Here is a 22,989-nt window from a genome sequence, read left to right on the forward strand (position 1 = left end):
TAATTCTGTTCCTCCCTTTACTGTATATATGTACATGGTTCCAAACAGTTAATTAAGTCTTGCTGTTTACCTACTCAAGTCTATGAAAGCTTATTTAAAAGACACCATTTTGTAACCAACACCCTCCTAACACATTCTTAAGATCATAGTGGCCATAAGTCCCCTAACTGGCATTTTGTAAGTCAGAGATGTGGGAAAACCCAGCAATGGCTGTCTCTGCCCCTTGCCTAACCTCAATCTCCTGTGATGAGCTAGTCTGAGTTCTGTTCTCAGCAAGGCCAAATGGTAACTTTGGAATTTCTGCAGGAATGCATCAGAAAGGCTTGGTGCATTTTTTTGGCCTGGTGGGTCCTTCTCTTCCCTTTTGTTCTGAAGCCAATAACTCAAGCTAGCTTTGCTTCCATAAATGCTGCTAACATATCAATGCCCCACCAAAATAGGCTAAGTAGAAAGTTATCAACGGTAAGGATTATCATTGGCCAGACTTGGTATTACGAGGCTTTGCCCCTTTATATTTGAAAATATGATTTTTCGACTTTCAACTGATTGGAAATCCTGCAGTTAGAACTGAGACAGAGCAAACTGCTTAAAAATGCAAGGTCACATTCCAAGGTGAAGGTGAGTAACCAACAAATCACCCCCAGGGGAGTGTGAAGAGAGAGACATTTCCTATAACCCAGACGCTCATTGAAATTTGTAACTCTAAGGTTACATAAAAAATGCAAAGTACTGGATATTGAAACAATGGCTGCCACAGACAGACACACCCAAAACCTCTTGGAAATACACAATGGGTGAAGTGTTTCAAGACAAGGCTGCCCAGCCATTACAGAGAGATTGAAAATGACACAGGCGGTGTCAAGAAAGTCTTCAGCAGAGGAAGCAAGGCTGAGGGCTGTTCTGTCTCCCACTCTCTCTTTTGGAATAACAGAGTTGCCCAGTTCAAGGAGCCAACTCTACCAGAGAACCCAAGATCTCTTAATAATTGCAACATCTTTTCATCCAACCGCATCCCAGAAACCAGCTAACCTAAATCAGCTATGGAGTTTATAAGCAATGCCTCAAGGACAATCAAAGGATACTTAACCATATATTCTTTTACCTCTTTTTATTGAACTCTGACTCCCCCTATTTCTGATACCTATATATGTGTGTGTGTGGGCCTGAATGATTGCATGAGGCTTGATGTCGCATTTTTACTATTTTTCTCAGGTTTAGTGGTTCATAAATTTGCTCTTTCTTTGACTCATGAAAACCTTGTTTGATTGGCTCCTTATTGTTCACAGCTTAAATAGTTAAATACATTCTGATTTGGAAAAGGCACATCCTTGTGAAAAAAGAAACTTAAGTCTTTGCTGTGACCAACCGAGGAAGTTAAAAATAGGGGAGCCAGATCACCCCTTCTCACCCGGCCATCACACTTGGATACTGTCTTCTCAGTGACACAGCTCAGGACAGTGTGAGAAATGATGTGAACAATCAGCAGGCATACATGCTGGATTTGTAAGTAGTAGATCTGTGTTAGGAGTCAATATCCATTAAGATTCAAGTTAACCTGAGACTGTTCAACATATATCCCTCATGCACAGATTCTGAAACTGTTTCGATTAGATAGGGTGACTCCATGATAAACACAGAATGTGAAACTCTGAGCAGGGAACCTTCAGACATCGATCTTGGAGAGGGGGCACTGCACTGCATTGGGGGAATGGGGGCTCTGGCCTTTACCAACACGTTCCTGCTGTGGCATTATCCAAAAGTGAGCGTGACACACATGAAACATATTATTAATGTAAATCAGTCAGTTTTAAACCAGGAAGATATAAGACTGTGAAATGTTTCCTGAAATTAACAGCATTTATGTGAATAATCCTACATTACAACAGAACTATTCAAAAATTCTTCAGCAGTTTTAAAACACTTTGGGACATCCTGAGGTCATGAAAGGTGATATATAAATTAAGTTCTTTTTTCCTTTTCGATTTTTCTTTTAACATATACACCCCCTAAAAAGGCATGTTTCTCTTTCCAGTATGGTTTCTGCTGTCACTTCTGAACTGATGGTGAACGGCCTTTGTCACAAAATTACAAATTCCTCATTCACTTCCACTCACTTTAATGAACTTGATATCTTGAACAGCAGAAGTTGGGATTTGTGTGCTATTAAGTGACATTTTACAACGCTGTTCAAAAAAACAACAGCTGCCACCTGCTGGATTTTGTTCATTGAAAACATGTAGTAATGAGACACAATTAGACATTATTTCATTTGTCAGCTAGTCTTCTGGGTTACAGTCAAAAATGTCCAGATCAGCTGCCTTGAAAGTTTCCAGCACTCCCTCCTCTTCTCCAACTCTCAATCTCTGACTCATTTAAAATTCATTACCAATGTTCCAAAATAATTTTACATGCGTGCGCAAGTTAAAAAACGATTGAGTCATTCTGCATTCTTAGAAGTAGATTAGATTTCTTTTTAAAAAGTTTAAAAATTAAAAACAAATACATTACATTTTTTCAAAGCTCTATTAAAGAGCTGCCAAAGTGTCTAGATCCAGGGTGTTACATAGAGGACGTAAGACACTGAAATGACAAAAACTAAGCCAGGCAAAATCCAAAGGAGGAGAAATTGTTCCAGACTAGTCCTAGCACCTCTCCAGGCTTGGGAATGGTTCCTCGAGTATCTGGTGTCACCAGAACCTTCCCCAAGGATATAAGAACATAAGAAATAGGAGCAGGAGTATACTTTCTCCCCCCACCTCCCCCCCCCCCACCCCTTGAGCCTGCTGTGCCATTCAATAGGACCATGGCTGTTCTGATTGTGCCAGGCCTGCGCCTCATAAAGAGGTCATCCTTCAAAAGCAAGCTAGAGGATTGGCAGGTTTGCTTTTTAATTTGTTCTTGGGTGAAATGACGCTGGCAAGGCCACATTTATTGTCCATCCCTGACTACCTGATAGGATGATAGTGGACCTTCTTGTTGAAATGTTGCAGTTTTTGTGGTGATGGTCCTCCCACACAGAGGAATTCCCACAATCTTGACAATAAAGTCAAGCAAAGTCTTGTTCTCAATGTCCTCAGGCATGTAAAGGGTCACTGGACAGCAACCAGGAGTGAGAACCCTGGCTGATGTATTTCTCCCTTTTAGAGGAAGTAAGGGACAGTGCATTCACTTACTAAGCCATCAGTGGAATTAAGTAAATCATGGTAAGAGGATCTGAGCTGGTGGTATTGATGAAGTAGTCATCTTCATAACTACCTGGATGGTAAATTTGCCACACTGTGATCACACAGAAAATATTCGGGGTACCACAAATATTTACTACAGAAGGAAGAGATAGTTTGTGTGTGTCTTACTTACTCCCTAAAGCTACTAGCTGAGGCCTGGGAGCAGGATGCCTCCCTGCTCGCTAACTGAGGACTGATGTATAAACAAGTGAACCTTGCCAGAACTTCAAACCAGACTTTCTGGCAGCTCACAGTCTCCAATCAGGCATGAAAACGATTCAGGCCACTCATGAGCTACATCCAGCATGGGGTGGGATTGCTCACATCTCCTTGTCCATTATACACTCTACTTCAAGAATGCCTCTGTAAATGCTCAATTCATACTTGCCTTCTGAATAATAAATATAAAGATGGTGTGAAGAACTATATTGTGATAAATTGAATAGAGTACATGCTGGATTTGTAATACCTTGGTCAGGCCTCATGGACATTTTGGAAAGGGTGCGGAGGAGAGCCTCCAGACCAATTCCCAGTTTGAATCATCTTAGTTGTCAAGGTCGGCTAAAAGGATCAGTGCTGCACACTTTACAGAGGCCTATGGGGGTGATCTGATTAAGGTTTATTGGATGATGAAGGAATTAAGTTGTATTCCATAATAAAAACAGAAAATGTTGGAAAAGTTCAGCAGGTCTGACAGTGTCTGTGGAAAGAGAAACAGAGTTAATGTTTCGAGTTAGTATGACTCTTCTTCAGAGCTAAAGAGAAGTAGAAATATGATGGAACGTATAGTGTTTGGTGGAAGTGGTGTGGAGCAGGTAAAGCAGGATAGAAGTGATTGGTAGGGGCTAAGGTGAGATTGACAAAGATGTCATAGGCACAAGACAAAGGGAATGCTAATGATAGCGGTGAAGATAAGAACAGTGCTGATAGTGGCATAAGGGTAAGAAAGCAGAGCATTTTAATAGCAGAACAAGGATCAGCACTCTGTGAAAGGACAACATAGAACAAGTGACAGATGGGCCTTTGGGGGGTGTGTGTGAGGGAATGGACGGTGGTAGGGGAAAAAGGATAAAAAAGGGTATAAAAAGGGATAAAACAATGAATGAATGAAAATTAAAATAGTAAATAAAAAATAAAAATAAAATTGGAAAAAAGGGATTAAAAAATGCAGACTAGGTAAACGCTTTGCAGAACACGTTCTGTCTGTCCATAAGCATGACCCAGACCTTCCTGTCACTTGCCATTTCAACACACCACCCTGCTCTCATGCCCACATGTCTGTCCTTGGCCTCTGTAATGTTCCAGTGAATCCCAACGCAGGCTTGAGGAACAGCACCTCATCTTTTAGTTAGGCACTTTACAGCCTCCCGGACTTAACATTGAGTTTAACAACTTTAGACCATGAACTCTCTCCTCTATCTTCACCTCCTTTTTAATCACATTTTTTTCATATTTATTTTTATTTCTTATTTACTTATTTTCACTCATTCATCATTTTATCTCCTTTATATCCTCTTTTTAAAATCCCCTTTTTTTATCCTTTCTCTGCTACCACCACTCCTTCCCTCCACACCCCGCCCCTCCCCAAAAAGGACATCTGCCACTTGTTCTATGTTGTTTGTTCAAAGAGTGCTGACCCTTGTTCTGCTTTTATCACATTCTGCTTTCTTACCTTTATGCCACTATCGGCACGTCCCTTAGTCTTCACCACTGCCATTAACGCCCCTTTTGTCTTGTGCCCATGACATCTTTGTCACTCTCTCCTTAGCCCCCACCTATCGCAGACCTTCTATCCTGCTTTACCTGCTCCACACCTCCCCCCCACCCCTCCAACAGTATAAATTCCATCACATTTTTATTTCTCTTTAGCTCTGAAGAAGAGTCATGCTGGCTCGAAACTTTAACTCTGTCTCTCTCTCCTCAGATGTTGTCAGACCTGCTGAGTTTTTCCAGCATTTTTTGTTTATGTTTCATATTTCCAACATCCGTAGTATTTTGCTTTTATCTTTGATTGAACTTCAGTTGTTAGTTTGTTCTAAATAAATAGGTTAGGTAAGGTCCAATTTTAAATTGAATAAGGCCAGACCTAGGTTTGAGGTCAGGGAGCAGTTCTTTTCTAGGATTATCATGGTCAGACTGATCACCTGGGGTACGGGGTGTGGTTAGAGAGAAATTTCCCAGGTTTTTTTCCCTGAATTTGGCATTGATTGTTTACCTCTTTTTTCACCTCTGCCATAAAATCACATGGTGTGAGTGGAGTGCAGAGCATACATATTGTGACACACAAAGTATTACAATTGTGTGGGCCAGGCTGGATTGATATGAGGGTCTTTTCCTGTTCGCTATTGTGTGTGTGTTCACATAAACCTCAGGTTTACAATTCTATGTTCTTAGAAGTAAACCCTGTTACAATCAATTGAACAGACAATGCACACATTTGATTCCCTGGCTGTTTACATAGGTTGAATTTGAATCGTCCTCCTGCAGTGAAGGCCCTAGGCTAATCTTGCATGCAACAGTGGCAGCTTTATCTTTAAATGCAGGGCCAAATCTTCTCAAATGCTAAATGGCTTTTCTAAAAAGCATTGACAATCGTTGCTAGCAACCCTTACCAAGTATACTATAGAGGAGAAGGTCCCTAAATCCAAACCTTGCTCTATGCTGAACTATCTGATCTCAATTTTAATGGCTGAAGAGGAATGGTGGTTGAGGTTTGGGGTGGAGAAATCAGTCAAGTTTCTTATCCCTTGGTTTCAGTGACCTCGGCTAGAAAATGGTTGCCTGGTAAGGATAAGCCGAGTTCACTTGAGATACTTTCAGGACTAAATACGCTGTCCAGTCTAACAACATACAGAATGGTCCTTTGCGGAAAGTATCAATACATTTTGATAGGGTATGTTGTAACTTCACTTAGAAATATCACCCACAAACACAATGCAGTTGAATAAAGCAGCTCAAGTGTGAAAGTGTTTGCTGGAAGTAAACGGTCCAATAGCATTAACATGCTACTAATTAATTTCTGAAATTAAATTAGAGCTGAATATATATGCAAAGTGATCATAAATAATTTTGTAGTGCATTTTAAATGTTAAACATATTTTACGGTGACTCCATTAAACAAAGAAATCAGCACTTGCCCCTACTAATAAATGAATAAATGAATCAATACTATAAAGACATTTCCTCTATGTAGTTAGGAAAGAAAGTGAGACGATTATTTCCCTCCACTTCTATCTATAGGGATTGAAGCTTTAGCCCTTGTCAACAGCTTTTCTCAAACTGGACCAAAAACCAGGGAAAACACATGAATTACATGGTAAGGTCTCAAACTACTAAAAAACTCTAAATGTTACGATTCTGACTATTAATGGGACTATTCAAGGTCACCTGATTTAGTGAGCTTTCTGCTCCTTCATAACACAATATAACGTACAATAAGTTCTGGTTGATACAAATCATGTTGCTGTTCCTCAGTATTCTCAGCTGGGAGGCTGTGAGGAAACAGAAATCCCTCTTAAAAGTTATGAAGTCACTTTGAAAACAATAGACCATGTTTGGATTTGTTGCCTAATTTAGGAAACACCACATAAAGATAAACTTACCTGAGGTACGAGAGTTGCTCTTCACTCTGCCATTGCGACTGCTGTTACTCATTGAAGTGCCCCAACTGAATAAAAACACAGTCTGGAAAAATACACTGCTACTCTCTTCTCCAAAGTGCACTCCCCTTTTTCCTGCAGCTGCTTCCTAAACAAAACTCTGCTATTGTTCTGTTATCTGCACCACAAACATGCCCTTCTCTAAAGATCCCTGGGTGCAAATGTCTGTATCAGCCTTACAGTAACACACTACTGCAATAGTTGTCACATGCTGAGCGTAATCTTGCTTGTCATGCTCAACATTGGCTAAAACAGAAACAAATTCTTCAAACTGGCTTGTGATAGAAGTCAGTTTAGGAAGAACATTGATTTCATACTGTATTTCGTGCTGATCAATGCAACTATGTGTTTTAAAGGCTATTGGATCATAATTGTTGCATGAAGCAATTGCGCGACAGATGTAATGATTAAGGATAATTGTTGAACAGAATTCATAACTCACATTAATAAAATTAACTGGGCCTTGTTAAGTTCATTTATAACTATTTCCATTCTCTAAGCCTATGCCTGCTTGGGGAGTTGGCAAGATGGCTCCATTGCAGGTCTGTGAGTGAAGACAGGACAAGCAGATTGATGGAGACAAAGTGTGGGAAGGCTGCCACTCCGTCCTTGGAGGCAACCCTGGAGGTCATACTGCGGCTGTGAGAGGCAACAGAGAATCAAATCAGCCATAACTTGAAGTAGCTGAGGAGGTCAAGCATAGGAGTGTGATCTCTTGTACATGGCTAGAGCATCAATTGAGGTTCAATTACTTCATCAAGGCAGGAAAAGTGAGTGACTTTCCACTGTCAGGTGTCATTTGCAACATTCTGACTTACCCAGTATTCTCCAGCACAACAGGCTTCAGACTGACAATCCTGTGGCTCCACTCATTCCTTCCTCTAGAGGCACCTCCTCACATCCCCATCTGAACAGCCAACACTCACCCTCATCGTATTGACATCTCACACCAATCCCTCACAGTCACCCTCCACAAGTGTTGTAATTCCATCCTGTCCACGTAACCCATTTCTCATACTCATAACTCTCTGCTTTCTCTCCTTGTCACAGAACTCCAGGGCGAGGCAGAGAACAGGAAGTGGGCCTCGCTGAAGTTCAGCAAAGTGTTTTCCAGATCTTGGCCAGCAGGGAAGTACAGGTACACTGTGAGGTACAGGTACACCGTGAGAAGAGAGGTGGAGAAAGGGGACAAGGAAGTGCAGATTCTGATTAAAGTGCTCCCACTTCTCACCCCTTGTACTCCCCCTTACTCAGAGCCATGCTCTGCTAAAGCCACGGGGCTAGCACCACATAGAAGTAATGGGAAAGGAAGAGAAAGACTGTTTAGTTCCACGTGGGGAATCACTTTGGTGTTAATAGTGATGCCACTGTTTAATGTTTATAAAAATGTTAATGAAGCGTAGCTTTATTTCAAGTCTCCTTTGTCCATTCATCTCCATTGGTGCCTCTCATCTGTCAATGGACCATTGGCCTTGCGTGGAAACCAGAGTATAAGACAATAGAAGAGTGTGAATGTGATGGAGGGATTATTAACTGTGGCAATGATTTGTGTTGAGGGATGGGGGGTGGGGTTGCAGTGGGCTCACCATTGTTGTACCATATGGTTTTGCACACTCAGGTTATCTGAATCATGCCTGTATGACTCCAATGCCATCCCTGGCAGTGAGGTGAGCAGCTGCAGGGAACCTGGCCATATCAAGCTGCTTCTCATCCTGCTTCTCCTGCTCTTGATCATCCTCTGAGGATGCAGATCTATCATCACCTTCCTCATCCTGCAGCTCCATTTCTCTCTGCAGCACCATGTTGTGCAGACTATTACAATTCTCAAAAGCTTTGTTGGTGCATGCTGAAGGGAGCTCCCAGGTCTGTCCAGGCATCTGAGTCATATCTTCAGCAACCCAATGGTTTGTTCATTGATCATTTTTGAGCTCATGAGGCTATTGTTGTACCTCTCCCCTGCATCAGTACTAATGTGTCTCATAGGCCCTCAGATTCAATCCAAGGCACAACTTGCTCATGCTGTGTAGAGGCGTGAAAACCTATGGGAGACATGACTGCTGCAGGATGTAGGAATCATGGCAGCTTCCAGGATATCTTATATAGAAATGCACAAAAACCCTCTGGCGGTTGCAAACCAGGAGAACATTTATGGAGTGGAATCTTTTTTGATTGATGGAAACGGCTGGTAGACCTGAGAGCAGCTTGATTGCCAAACCTGAGGGCTCTCTCATCCTGACTGGCTTCAGCAGTTGCAAAGTGGATGTAATTGGCAGTCTTGGCAAACAGCATTGGTCAGCTGGGTGAAGCACTTTTGTACAGCAGATTGTGAAATCTAGAAAATCTCTGGAGGTGAAGAAATTCAGGGTTGAGTTGACTTTGAAAGCCACTGACAACGTGTACCCACTTGGCCTACTTGGAAGGTGGTCATCCTCGAGAAGGCTGCAGATGTCAGTAACGACCTGCAGGAATATCTGAGCCTCCTGATGCACTGTTGCTTTATCATGTCCTGAAGGCTGAGCCTCTGTCTGTGTACCATGTGTTGGACATATCATTCGAGCTGAAGCTCTATGTTCATCCTTCAGTCCTGTGAAGTGGCAGGTGGTTGAGAAGAAGTCAGCTGCTGCTGTTGGTGCTGCTTCTGAATCTCCTGCTGTTGGTGTTGGTGCTGCTTCTGAATCTCCTGCTGTTGGTGTTGGTGCTGCTTCTGAATCTCCTGCTGCTGCTGTTGGTGCTGCTTCTGAATCTCCTGCTGTTGGCGTTGGTGCTGCTTCTGAATCTCCTGTTGCTGCTGTTGGTGCTGCTTCTGAATCTCCTGCTGTTGGTGTTGGTGCTGCTTCTGAATCTCGTGCTGTTGGTGTTGGTGCTGCTTCTGAATCTCCTGCTGCTGCTGTTGGTGCTGCTTCTGAATCTCCTGCTGCTGCTGTTGGTGCTGCTTCTGAATCTCCTGCTGTTGGTGTTGGTGCTGCTTCTGAATCTCCTGCTGTTGGTGTTGGTGCTTCTTCTGAATCTCCTGCTGCTGCTGTTGGTGCTGCTTCTGAATCTCCTGCTGTTGGTGTTGGTGCTGCTTCTGAATCTCCTGCTGTTGGTTTTGTTCCTGAATCTCCTGCTGCTGTTGGTGTTGGTGCTGCTTCTGAATCTCCGGCTGTTGGTGTTGGTGCTGCTTCTGAATCTCCTGCTGCTGCTGTTGGTGCTGCTTCTGAATCTCCTGCTGCTGTTGGTGTTGGTGCTGCTTCTGAATCTCCTGCTGTTGGTTTTGTTCCTGAATCTCCTGCTGCTGTTGGTGTTGGTGCTGCTTCTGAATCTCCTGCTGTTGGTGCTGCTTCTGAATCTCCTGCTGTTGGTGTTGGTGCTGCTTCTGAATCTCCTGCTGTTGGTATTGGTGCTGCTTCTGAATCTCCTGCTGTTGGTGTTGGTGCTGCTTCTGAATCTCCTGCCGCTGCTGTTGGTGCTGCTTCTGAATCTCCTGCTGTTGGTGTTGGTGCTGCTTCTGAATCTCCTGCCGCTGCTGTTGGTGCTGCTTCTGAATCTCCTGCTGTTGGTGTTGGTGCTGCTTCTGAATCTCCTGCTGTTGGTGTTGGTGCTGTTTCTGAATCTCCTGCCGCTGCTGTTGGTGCTGCTTCTGAATCTCCTGCTGTTGGTGTTGGTGCTGCTTCTGAATCTCCTGCCGCTGCTGTTGGTGCTGCTTCTGAATCTCCTGCTGTTGGTGTTGGTGCTGCTTCTGAATCTCCTGCCACTGCTGTTGGTGCTTCTTCTGAATCTCCTGCTGTTGGTGTTGGTGCTGCTTCTGAATCTCCTGCTGTTGGTGTTGTTCCTGAATCTCCTGCTGCTGTTGGTGTTGCTTCTGAATCTCCTGCTGTTGGTGTTGGTGCTGCTTCTGAATCTCCTGCCGCTGCTGTTGGTGCTGCTTCTGAATCTCCTGCTGTTGGTGTTGGTGCTGCTTCTGAATCTCCTGCCACTGCTGTTGGTGCTGCTTCTGAATCTCCTGCTGTTGGTGTTGGTGCTGCTTCTGAATCTCCTGCCGCTGCTGTTGGTGCTGCTTCTGAATCTCCTGCTGTTGGTGTTGGTGCTGCTTCTGAATCTCCTGCCGCTGCTGTTGGTGCTGCTTCTGAATCTCCTGCTGTTGGTGTTGGTGCTGCTTCTGAATCTCCTGCTGTTGGTGTTGTTCCTGAATCTCCTGCTGCTGTTGGTGTTGCTTCTGAATCCCCTGCTGCTGCTGTTGGTGCTGTTTCTGAATCTCCTGCTGCTGCTGTTGGTGCTGCTTCTGAATCTCCTGCTGCTGCTGTTGGTGGTGCTTCTGAATCTCCTGCTGCTGCTGTTGGTGCTGCTTCTGAATCCCCTGCTGCTGCTGTTGGTGTTGCTTCTGAATCTCCTACTGTTGGTGTTGTTCCTGAATCTCCTGCTGCTGTTGGTTTTGCTCCTGAATCTCCTGCTCTGCTGGTGTTGCTCCTGAATCTCCTGCTGCTGCTGGTGTTGTTCCTGAATCTCTTGCTGCTGCTGGTGTTGTTCCTGAATCTCTTGCTGCTGGTGGTGTTGTTCCTGAATCTCCTGCTGCTGGTGTTGTTCCTGAATCTGCTGCTGCTGCTGGTGTTGTTCCTGAGTCTCCAGCTGCTGGTGTTGTTGTTCCTGAATTTCCTGCTGCTGCTGGTGTTGTTCCTGAATTTCCTGCTGCCGGTGGTGTCGTTCCTGAAGCTGCAGCTGCTGTTGGCTTTGCTCCTCTTGTTCCTCCTCAGAGGTACAAGTTCGAGGTGTTCCCATACTACAGTGAAGGCTAACAGTAGGGAAGTGCAGATTAAAATGAGAGAAGTCCAAAGTAGTAGATATAACCTCCAAAATGTTAGCAATCACTTGTCAGACAGTGAAAGCATACCTTCAAGACAAGTCCTGTCAGCAAGTCTTTCACCTGTGCAAGGAAGCAGTTGTCCTGTTTCAGGATTTAAAGACTTTCCAGCCTATTAATTCCACAGCCCAGTCAAATCCCACTGGGCTCTTGCTTTGTGGACACTGACAAGTTTCAGAAAGATTGAGAAACCTGTGTTCTGGCTGTTAAAGCCAGAATGCTGGGTTAAATGTGCATTCAATTGCCTTTTTACATATTTAATTCACAAGTATGCCATCCCCATGAGGGCTTTCTACACATCTTCAAAGATGGTGGTGATTAAATATGAGTGGCATCACGTTGGGTTTCTGACACGCTGGGGTTTTTTTTGATGTTTTAAGCTGCGAACATAGCCCAGCACAGGATCCTGGCACCACCTGAGCATAAAGCAGAAAAGTTTCCACTTTTATTTCAAATGTTATTAATTTTCCCTGCAACCCCCCCCCCCCCCCCCCCACCCCTCTCCCCACTCACCCCCTGCGGGTCATCATTTCCAAACTGCTGCCTGGATATACATACATAGACATTACAGTGACCAGCTGGTTCCTGCATAATCCATGCAGTATATGATGAACCATTGTGTTCCACAGACTATTTCATCATCAGCGCCTATCCATATAACCTTCAATCCTCTTCTTAGACACATAATTATGGAGTTATTTTAGGGAGTCAGTTGACATGTTTTTACTGGAACTCCACATATCCATTCTACTGTGGGAAAAGTCTTTTTAATCTCCAATCCAGCTTGAAGTTGGCTAATTTTGAATTTACGCCTTTTCATGATGCTTTCAGAGTCTATATTAAACAATTTAGTTACTCAGCATTTTAGACGTCTCGAATATATTACTGTTAATTTTCTTCTCTGATTAAAACAAGGCTGGCTCTGTGATTCTCTCCTCAAAAAAATAAATCCATCCTGGTTATTTTTCTTGCCTATGTTTAAATTATCTTCAACACATTAATATCCTTTTGAAGATAGAGTAGGTAAAATGTAACCTAATATTCTACATAAAGACTCATTAGTGAATTATGTACGGCTAAAGTAACCCATTTTGATGAAAATCAGATTAAAAATTAAAATCTCCCTTTGTCACATACGAACAAGGAGCAGGAGTAGGCCATTCAGCCCCTCGAGTCTGCTCTGCCATTTAAATAGTCATGGCTGATCTGATAGTCACCTAAAATCTGCATCCCACCTGCTCCTAAAAGGCATCAAACCCACAACCTTAGCATTATTAATATTCTACATAAAGACTCACTAGTAAATTATGTACGGCTAAAGTAACCCATTTTGATGAAAATCAGATTAAAAATTAAAATCTCCCTTTGTCACATACGAACAAGGAGCAGGAGTAGGCCAACTGAGCTAACCAGCCAGCATCCAGCTAGCAATGCAACTTGTTCAACCACTAACTTACTTAGGTTTAGGGTAGAATAGTCCAAAATGTGGAAGTGGGTGGGAGAAAAGTTGTTTTACCCGTCAGCCGCAATGGCTGGTTTTCATGCCCTATTATCCCATTCCCGCCTCATTAATTATGGAACCACATGAAACACTCCCTCTCTCTGGTGGGCGGCCTCTGATTTGTCCGCCATGCCTTTACCTTGCTGTTTCCTCACCTAGGGCACCATATTTAAGCAACAGCCGCTCACACACTCTTCAACACTTGCAGCCCAGGACTGCTCCTGTGAAGACATGGCCCCAAAAGCCAAGAAGAGTGCAGCCCCGATTCAGTGACGCATCCTTGGGATGCCTTCTGGGCACCGTGAAGGCTCACCGCAATGGCCTCTACCCTCGCTCTGGCCGCAGGAGGCCTATCGGTCTCACCACTCCTGTTTGGGAGGCAGTGGCAGAGGTGGTCAGTGCTACACAAGAGGTCGGCCATCCAGTGCAGAAAACGGATGAATGATTTCATCCATGCTGCCAAGATAAGACAACCATCTCATCACTCTAAACCCACAGACTCACAAGACCATCACACATTCACTGGCATCTCACTCACTGCCAGCTCAAAGGACATCACCACTTACTCTCTCACACACACCCTCACATCTCCATCTGGCCTCATCTCTGGAGACTGCCTCCTCAGCCCTCACCAGCTTGAGGTCACTTGCACAGGTCAACATGTGCCCCCCCACACACACTGGGATAATCCCCTCCCCACCCCCTCACCCCTTCTCCAGCATAGCCCTCATCCTGCAGCCTCTTCCCTTGCCTGTGGTCGCTTCTCCCCCTTCACCAAGCAAGCTCTAGCCCTGCAGCTGTTGACAAGCCAGCCCTGCCTTACGGCTGGTCTAGTAAGTAAAGACCAGCCCATCAGCACCCCTAAGAGTGATGTGGTGCTGCCTGCGAAGCAAGGTGCTGGTGACCACAAGTGCTGCCTGAAGCAAGGTAGGCAAACAAACCTTGAAGTCCCAAGTGAAATGCAGCTCTCCGTGTGCCACTTCACTTATGTACAGTTGTGAAGTGGACAGATGCAACGGATGATCTCAAACCTGTTTCACTATGGTGTGAAACCAACTTTTGGCCTTCTCGCCAAATTGTACCCCTCTGCCCGCCATGATGCCTGACACCAACGGGGCCGGAAAATTCCGAGCTTCGTTCCTCTGGTCCTGTGAAGGATATTGGGCATGAGTCTCCACCACTAGCCCCGGCCTAATGCAATTTCTTTCACTCCAGCCCAGGTGGTGTCTCTCACTTGAAAGTCTTCACTAAATGCACTTTGTCAGGTCTTCTTTGGCCGGCCCCATCTTCTTTTTCCATCTGATGGTGTCCATTCTACTGCCACTCTGGCGGGGCATATGTCTGGAAGGTGAAATTGGTGTCCTTCTAGTCTCAGTCATCTCTCTGTCATGTTGTCCCACAGGCGTTTCTGAACTGTTCTCTGAAGCACTTCTTGGCTGGTGATGTTGTCTCTTCATCTGATGCCCAGGACCTTACATAGGCAACGCTAGTGAAAGACATCCAACTTACATGACACCTTTGTTATTCTCTTCCATGTCTCACTGGCATAGATTGCAGCTGGTACTATTATGGACATGTATTTGCATTGTCATAACATTCAATTTTTACTGTTGCACTTGATGACTGAATAAGTCCTGCCCGTGGCTGGAAGCGGACTGCAAGGCTAGAAACATTTTTGTTGCTTTAGACTAATTAGATATCAGGATGTTCTTTTTCAGAAAAATGGGCTAGTTGTCAATTTTTTGATGAAATTAAACAATCCAACAGAATCCATGTTCTTCAAACAACTAATTTGTAACAAATCAGAAAAAAGTCTGCAAATCATAATACACCTACTATAAGCCCATCAAAGGGAGATGGTGGTGTAGTGGTAATATCACTGGGCTAGTAAGCCTGAAGCCTAGGCTAACACCCTTGGGGGTATGGGTTCAAGTCCCATCATAGCAGCTGATGGAATTTAAATTCAATTGATACATCTGGAATATAAAACTAATATTAGTAATGGTAACCATGATAATTGTTGCAAAAAACCATAATATCCTTTAGAGAAGGAAATCTGCCATCTTTACCTGGTCTGGTCTACATGTGACTCCAGATACACAGTAATGTAGTTGACTCTTAGCTGCCCTCTGAATAATGGGCAATAGATGCTGGCCTAGCCAGTGACACCCACATCCCATGAATGAATTTTAAAAAATAGCCTAGCAAGCCACAGTGATGGACTAAGACCTCACACCATGCATTTTTATAAAATATATATATACTCATTGCTATTTCTAAATTTTAAAATTGGATCTTGCCTAAACCTATGTCTATCTGTGACCCTAGAACAAGAGAAGCCACTTTGCAGTTTTAGGGAAACTCATGCCTCATTATCTCTGAAGAGCCGCTAACAATCAGCTGGGGACTGCACCGCCCAACTTCAAGGAGAACTATACAAAGGCCATTTGCATCTCCACAGGAGACAGAGGGTCTGCTAAAACAAAAGGACCCACAAGCATTCCTTTCAGCTCTTAACAGTTGGGATGTTTAGCAGTCTTTTAGACCCAGCTGAATTCCAGACGATGGCTACGTAACCTTTGTTGAAAACCTGGTGGAGAGTTGGGCGTCATGTGACTTAGGCCTCTGGCTTGTTGAAAAAGTTAATATTGCCTTGTTGAGTTGACTCGCTCAGTCTGCTGCTTTGACATCTGACTAGTAGGCCAAACAGAAGGAGCTCTGGCCAGGCTGGATAACTGACCCCATCTATCCTGCTTCTGTTGGAAGTTCTGTGCCATCGTTTATAAGACTGATTCATCTCTGCATGTCTTTCTCACTTTGTGAAGTCCACACCATCAGAAAAGTGAATTCTACAGTATCAGTTTTCAACCCACCGACCTCTGTGAAGGAGTGCTCATTGGACTTTGATTCTGGGCTTTGGAACCAATATTTATTTTCTCTGTGGTCTCTGTACTTGAAAACTTTCTTTTCTCTATCCCTCTCCTTACTGTCTGAATGTGGAGGTGATGTTGTGAACCCTCCTTCCTGCACTTTGAGTGTGTGCAAATAAACTAACCCTTTGATTTCATCCTATTTCATCTCTGCTGTGGGGTTATTAATAGAAACTTGGATTGCACAAAAACCGAGGGGTTAGGGAAATAAGTCATCACTTATAAAGATGGAAACAAATCAAAACACCTTTCTGTTTATGGACAGGTGGTGAGAGGAGAAATTAGTGCTGCTTAATTTAAGACTACTCCTGTTAACACCATTCTGTTCAAGGACAACTAGGGATGGGCAACAAATGCTGGCTTTGCCAGTGACACCCATATCCCATGAAAGAATAAAAACAGAAAGCATGCTGACTGCAATCAGCAAGTCACTAAGTACCTGTTGCCTTGACAAAATCTGCCTGACATGCTGAGTGTTTCCAATATTTTATGCCTTTTGTTTACCTTGCTTCACACTTCAGATGATCCTTTAACACTTCTCAAGCAAATAATAAGTGAGTTAACCAAGTTAAATTTTGAAAAGTTCACTCATTCAGTTTTGGAGCGAGGAACTGCAATTGTCATGAAAATATAATAATTTTCATTATATTGTTGTGGTTTATTGTAAAGGTAGATTAATAATGGGTTTTGGGTTAGTTCCTCTTTGTGGATATGTGTGGGGGGTTTTAATTGAATTGAAGGCAGCTGGTCTGAAGCTTTTGAGTTATCAAAAAGAGAAGCTAGGTTTGAAATGCTAAATATGTAAACATGGCTGAAGTTTTAGAATGTGAGGTGTGAGGAACATTTGCATTTTTAGATAAATTAGGTTAGTTTGAATTTCAAAGAGATGATAATGTGCTACACCTAGCCATAAGAAGCTAAGCCAAACAGTGTGTTTATTTTTCCCAAAGGTTACTGATATTATGAGCACTATGAAAGATTTATACCATGAGAAAAGTAAAGCACTAAGAAAGCAATTTACCTTATTAACAATGCTGCCCATCCAACCTTAAGGTTGGCAGGCAGGTGAAGAGCCCAAGTGGCCTTTGCGTTTTCCAGGAAACCTCATCCATGGGTGGAATGAGGTTTCCTGAAGGTTTTATAAAATTAATAAATAAATTTTGTAAACTTCGCTAACATGTCCCAGCTCATGTGACACTGTCACATGAGGGGACATGTTTAAATAATGTTTTACTTTATATTTTACAAACTTTTATTATCTACTTAATCTCCCTGAGGCAGCTCCATGCCTCAGGGAGATTGCTGCGTCCTTTTGTGCGCATGCGTGAAAGAGCACAGCCCCCAACTCTCCCTCCTCCCCCCGCCCACAGAGGTAGCTCTGAATGCTACCGGCTGCGCGTTACGCTGGGGGGGCTTTAATTGGCCCGTCCGTGTAAAATGATGGTGCGCAGCCGATCTCAGGCAGCAATCGGCTCCGCTCCCATCCAGCTTGCCTGCCATAGGTAAGATTCTACCTTATGACTTGGTGGACTTAGTAGTCCTGAATTGAAGGCATGCATCTCGAAATAAAATACAAATTGCAAAATAGTTGTGGCAGCCATTTCAAGTTTCCCTCTGGGACTTGAGCAGCTCGGTATTTACCATCCACTGTGCCATAACAGTAATAAAAATGACAGAAAAAAGATATCCTTATTTGCCCATTGAAGTTGCCAAGGACCAAGGTGACAGTTGTGAAATTAATTCCATTTCCTGCATGGTGAGAGTACCTTCATCATGCAGACTGCAGCAGTTCAAGACCGCGATAATTTAAAGGGCACTTGGGGATGGGCAATAAATGCTGGCCTTGCCAGTGCTGCCCACATCCTGTGAGTGAATTAAAAAAAAGACCTACAACTGCAACTACAGATGTGGCCAGCAGTTACTTGGAGCTTCGCTCAGATCTATTTCTCATATTAATGCTTCAATTACTTTGCATTCAGTTTAAATGAGTAAAAATTCAATGGGTTGATTTGCCTTTGGTACATAAAGCCTGTGAGCAGCAGTCAGATGAAACCACTGATTGGCCTGTTTTTTCAGCTGCAGCAATTATTTGAACACATTTTCAATTTTAATTTGTTTAACTCGGTAATCTTGAGGCCCCATTGGGGATATTCCAATCAATAATTGATTTGGTTCATTTCCGCTGCTCAATCATAGTGATTCATGGGGGCTTAGCATTTGGGTTTATGCAAATAAGTTTGCACAGGAACCCAGGTATACCACCACCTCAGCAAACTGGCACAGTACCCAATGCATTTTCTTGATCTGACATTGGTATTAATTTCTAAGTAGCAGCCTGATCAAACTATATTGTAACCAACATTGTTAGAATGAATAGACAGGTATAATGGATTTGAAATAGACTAACACCTACAACCCAGGCCATTTCTATCATTGTCCCTTGCTCTTTCTATTGTCTGCTGAAGGTCATTTAGTAGTGAATAATGTTAGTTTTACACTTGGTTATATTTTTGTTTCCATTTCTTTTTGGGGCAGTTTTTTTTAGAACAATGCGGTGTAGAACCAACCAAGGAACAGGCTATTTTAGACCTGGTAATGTGTAATGAGACAGGCTTAATGAATGATCTCGCAGTAAAGGACCCTCCAGGGAAGAGTGATCCTAACTTGGTGGAACTTCACATTTGGTTTGAGTGAGAAACATGAGTCTGAACCTAGTGTCTTGAACTTACATAAAGGCAATCACAAAGGTATGAGAACAGAATTGGCTAAAAAGTAGACTGGAAAAATACATTGAATGGTAACACCGTAAATAAACAGTGGCAGAATTTTAAGGAGCAGTTTCATAACAATTAAGAAAGATGTATTCAATTGAGAAAGAAATACTCTAAGAGAAGGAAGAACCAACTGCGGCTAACTAAGAAAGTTAAGAACGGTATTGAATTGACAGAAAAGGCAATGCTACGAGGGTCCATGGTTGACGAGAAGATGGGGAAAATTTTTAAAACTAACAAAAGAATAATAAAAAATGGTTAAATTAGAATATAAGAGTAAACTAACAAGAAATGTAAAAACAAACAGTAACTGATTCTAGAAGTATGTAAAAACGGAATAGCTAAAGTAAAGATTGGCCCCTTAGAGGTAAAGGCTGTAAAATTAATAATGGGAAACAATAAATGACTGAGACTTTGAACAAGTATTTTGTATCTATCTTTATGGTAGAACACTGTGAAAGCATCCTGAGAATAATAGACAATCAGGGGACAAAAAGGTGGGAGGAACTTAAAACAATTACTATCCCTAAAGAAAAAGTACCAGGAAAACTAATAGGACTAAAGGCTGACAAGAACTCTGGATCTAATGGCCTGCATCCCAGGGTCTTAAAAGAAGTGGCTGCAGAGGTAGTGAATGTATTCATTGTGATCTTCCAAAATCCTCTCAAAGTTACTATTCAGTGAGAAAACATGAATCCTTTAGAAGCTGGGAGCGAATGTGGACTGTTTACTAAAAGGACTGTAATTCTGTGGAGAATCCAATGTACAATAAGTATAAAAGAGGAACGTTCCTTTATGTGTTTTAAAGTACAAGTTGCCGACAAAAATAGTGCTTAGTAAAAAGTGTTTTTTGTTACTTGTTACAGTAAAAATCTTAAAACATGAAATCTTGTCATGTCACCCTTTTCTGGTATTAACCAGAAGCTTGAGTTTGTTTTTAAATGTTACTCCCAAACATTTTCCAAGTGTGACCCTATTATAATACCTCAGACCAGAGTGAAAATTTGGAGAGGGGTTATGAGTATTGTTGAATGGGGTTGGAGGATAGGAGGGGCCCTTAGTTGTTGAGTGGGGGACAGTGCCAAAACAGAACAAAGCAGCAGGATAGTAACCTTCAATGTTTATTTACTAACATTCACACAAGCATTAAACACCTGAAAATTTATGTTTTGAAATGTGAACTATTTTGTGAAAATGTTATCTTACTCACTGGGCCTAATGAGACACAGATTCTGTACGTGGACTCTTTTGAAGTGGCCCAAACTAGCAAAAAGTAAAGTAATAATTTAAATCTCTTGGTGGCTTGTTATAAATTAAACACGAGCCAAGTGATGCTGAAAATATTAACCATGTCTAATGATCTGAAAAATAAGTTTTCAGAGCCACATTGAACAGGCTGAGAATGAGCAGTTTTTAAGCAGTGCCCCCTATGCCTGGGAATATGATACTAAATCGGTGATCTTAAATTTCAAAGTAGAGTCGATTCAAAGCCAGAAGGGCGTGCTCAAGGCAGACGGTGAAGCTGCCTGTGGGAAACTTGTTTACTCCTCTCTTCTCTTACTAAACTACAAGTCAGAAGTAAAGAAATCGGGTGCAGTCAAGGCTGCCTGTGCAGAGCGTGTTCACTCCCCTCCCAGCGAACTGCAACCCAGGACACAATATTGGACACGCATCATTGGGCCTTGGAGCCAGTCCGAGGACTTTCCTGACAGAGTCTCTGCTCCAAAGCCACGATTACGACCTCGGAGCTTGCGGTCCCAAAATCTTGTTCTGGGACACCACTGAAGGTCACAACCCGTGGCTTGGGGACCGTTGTGTTATCAGTCTGTATGGGGATTATAATAGTCTTTAAATAGGATATATTTGGGGTAAGTGAGTGGGCAAAAATATGCCTGGTGCAATATAATATGGAAATCTCTGGGGCCATCCATTTTGGTAGAAAGAATAGAAAAACAGAATAGTTTTTAAATGTAGAAAGACTGCAGAATGCAGCGAGAATGGTGTCCTTGTACATGAATCACAAGAAGTTAATATGCAGGTACAGCAAGTAATTAGGAAGGCACATGGAATGTTGGCCTTCATTGCAAAGAGGATGGACTATAAGAGTAGGTACAACTGTAGAGGGCAAGGTAACACCACACCTAGCGTGCTACTTACCGCTTTGGTCTCCTTAATCAAGGAGGGATATACTTGCTTTGGAGACATTTCAGAGAAGGGATGAAGGGATTGTCTTACAAGGAAAGTTTGAGCAGGTTGGGCTTATACTTCTTGGAGTTTAGAAAAATAAGAGGTGATCTTATTGAAATATAAGATTCTGAGGGGCCTTGACAGGATAGATACTGTGAGGATGGTTTCCCTCATTGGGAATCTGAAACCAGGGGCACAATTTCAGAATAAGGGGTCTCCTCAAGGTAGAGATGAGGAAGAATTTCTTCTCTTAGAGGAAAACTTATCTTTGGAATTCCCTATCCCAGAGAGCAGTAAAGGTTGGGTCATATATATGGATACCTTCAAGGCTCTGTCGTCAGCATCCTTCCATCTATGTAAGATGATGGACACACAGCAAATCAAATCCTTTGGGAATGGGATAGCTTCATATAGTGCATTTTTGCTGATGGCTTTAGAGACCAATTTGAGACAGACAGGCTCTGCTCCAAATACTGCAAATTGAGTGGTTATTTGTGGGTTGTTGTTTTTGGTGCTGGTGCCTGTTGCCAAGGCTGCTGTAGCCACTGATTGCCATGGTGGCACACAGCGACCCACAGGGTGATGTTACCATTTTCCTTTGTCACCAGCTAGTGTCTTCCAGCTGCCAAAACCGATGTTTACGGCCTTCATGTCATGCTTGCAAGCATCCTTGAAGCAAAGCTTTGAGTCTTACCGGTCTTCTGACACTGGCAAGCTTGTGTCACAATGATGAGACTTGTGCATGAGTAATGTTAATCTTTAATTTCATTGGATGATCAAACATATATTAAATTGTTTAAAAAGGACTTAAAAAAGCAAGCAAAGACACTGACTTAAGATAGCTGCCACAAATCATCTGATGTCTGGTATTACACATTGACCAGTTTTCTGAAAGTTTCAATGTGGAATACGATTAAGACATGCCCAGACATCCTCATGGAATTTCACACCTCCTGATGTCAAGAACTATTTCAGAAGATTCACTGAAATTATACTGGACCTCACATTTCCATTTCCATTAGGCTACCTTTCAAGTGGAGGCAGAAAGTCTACCAGGACAATAGCTATATGGAAAAGTGTTCTTAATCTCTCATCAAGATGAGATAATGGATCATTCAGGTGTTAATGGCTGGAACATTGCAAAATACAGTCACCTTGGCCATGAAACAATAGCCACAGTTGTCCAGACATTAGGTAAGCAAATGGCTTCTGAAATCATGATGGGGTAAGTGGTCATGTGATTAAAATATCCATTTTTGAAATCTCCTTTATTGCAACATGCAAGCTGCTGAGCAGGAATCTGGAAGAGCTTGCTGCGCAAAACAGATTCTGGTCATTATCACATTGTACTTGGGAGCTTACTGGGTGCAAACTGGTTGTGGCATTTCCCGCATTCCCTCTGCAAAAATACTTCATCGGCTGTATAGCTTTGGGGGACTTTTAGTGGCCATGAAAGGTGCTATATAATTGCAAGTCTGTAAATTTTGGTATGGCTATTAGGTGGTTTTAAAAGTACCAGCCTACCATTCTGGAACAGGAGGAATTGTAGTCTGCACACATGCTTACGGTCAGCTTCTTACCTCAATAATTCCAAGTTAGGCTCAGTGACAGGAAATAAATAGAAACAGATTTGCCTGGCACTGCTCTGGGTTACATCCTATCAGCTGGTTTCAAAGTCACATCTTCAGAATCATTCCTTGGCTCTCACTCCAGACATTGTGTCCAGCACAGAGAGACACCAGAAACTGGATTGGAAAACGGATCATGGTCTGATGTTGGAGGGAAGATACTGGGCAGTTCCAGACTCCACACATTCTCATTCTTCTTAATAATCAGCAAGCTTTGATGGGGAGAGGCATTGCAGTAAAACCTTGGCCAGT

At 42.8% G+C, this 22,989-nt stretch overlaps 1 protein-coding gene across 2 annotated transcripts in view; it reads right to left on the bottom strand.

Moving 5' to 3' along the window:
- jcada (junctional cadherin 5 associated a) overlaps positions 1-22,989 on the bottom strand; it is a 329,178-nt gene that overhangs the window by 262,441 nt on the left and 43,748 nt on the right. The window contains exon 1 of one of the 2 annotated variants that reach the window (XM_041183711.1): positions 6,827-6,997. The exons of the other annotated variant lie outside the window; for it this stretch is intronic. The gene's annotated coding sequence lies outside the window, so the exon portion shown is untranslated. Of the gene's footprint in view, positions 1-6,826; positions 6,998-22,989 lie in introns of those variants that run through there. 2 annotated transcript variants of the gene reach the window in all.

Source organism: Carcharodon carcharias, chromosome 3, assembly GCF_017639515.1.
Source record: "Carcharodon carcharias isolate sCarCar2 chromosome 3, sCarCar2.pri, whole genome shotgun sequence".
NCBI lineage: Eukaryota > Metazoa > Chordata > Chondrichthyes > Lamniformes > Lamnidae > Carcharodon > Carcharodon carcharias.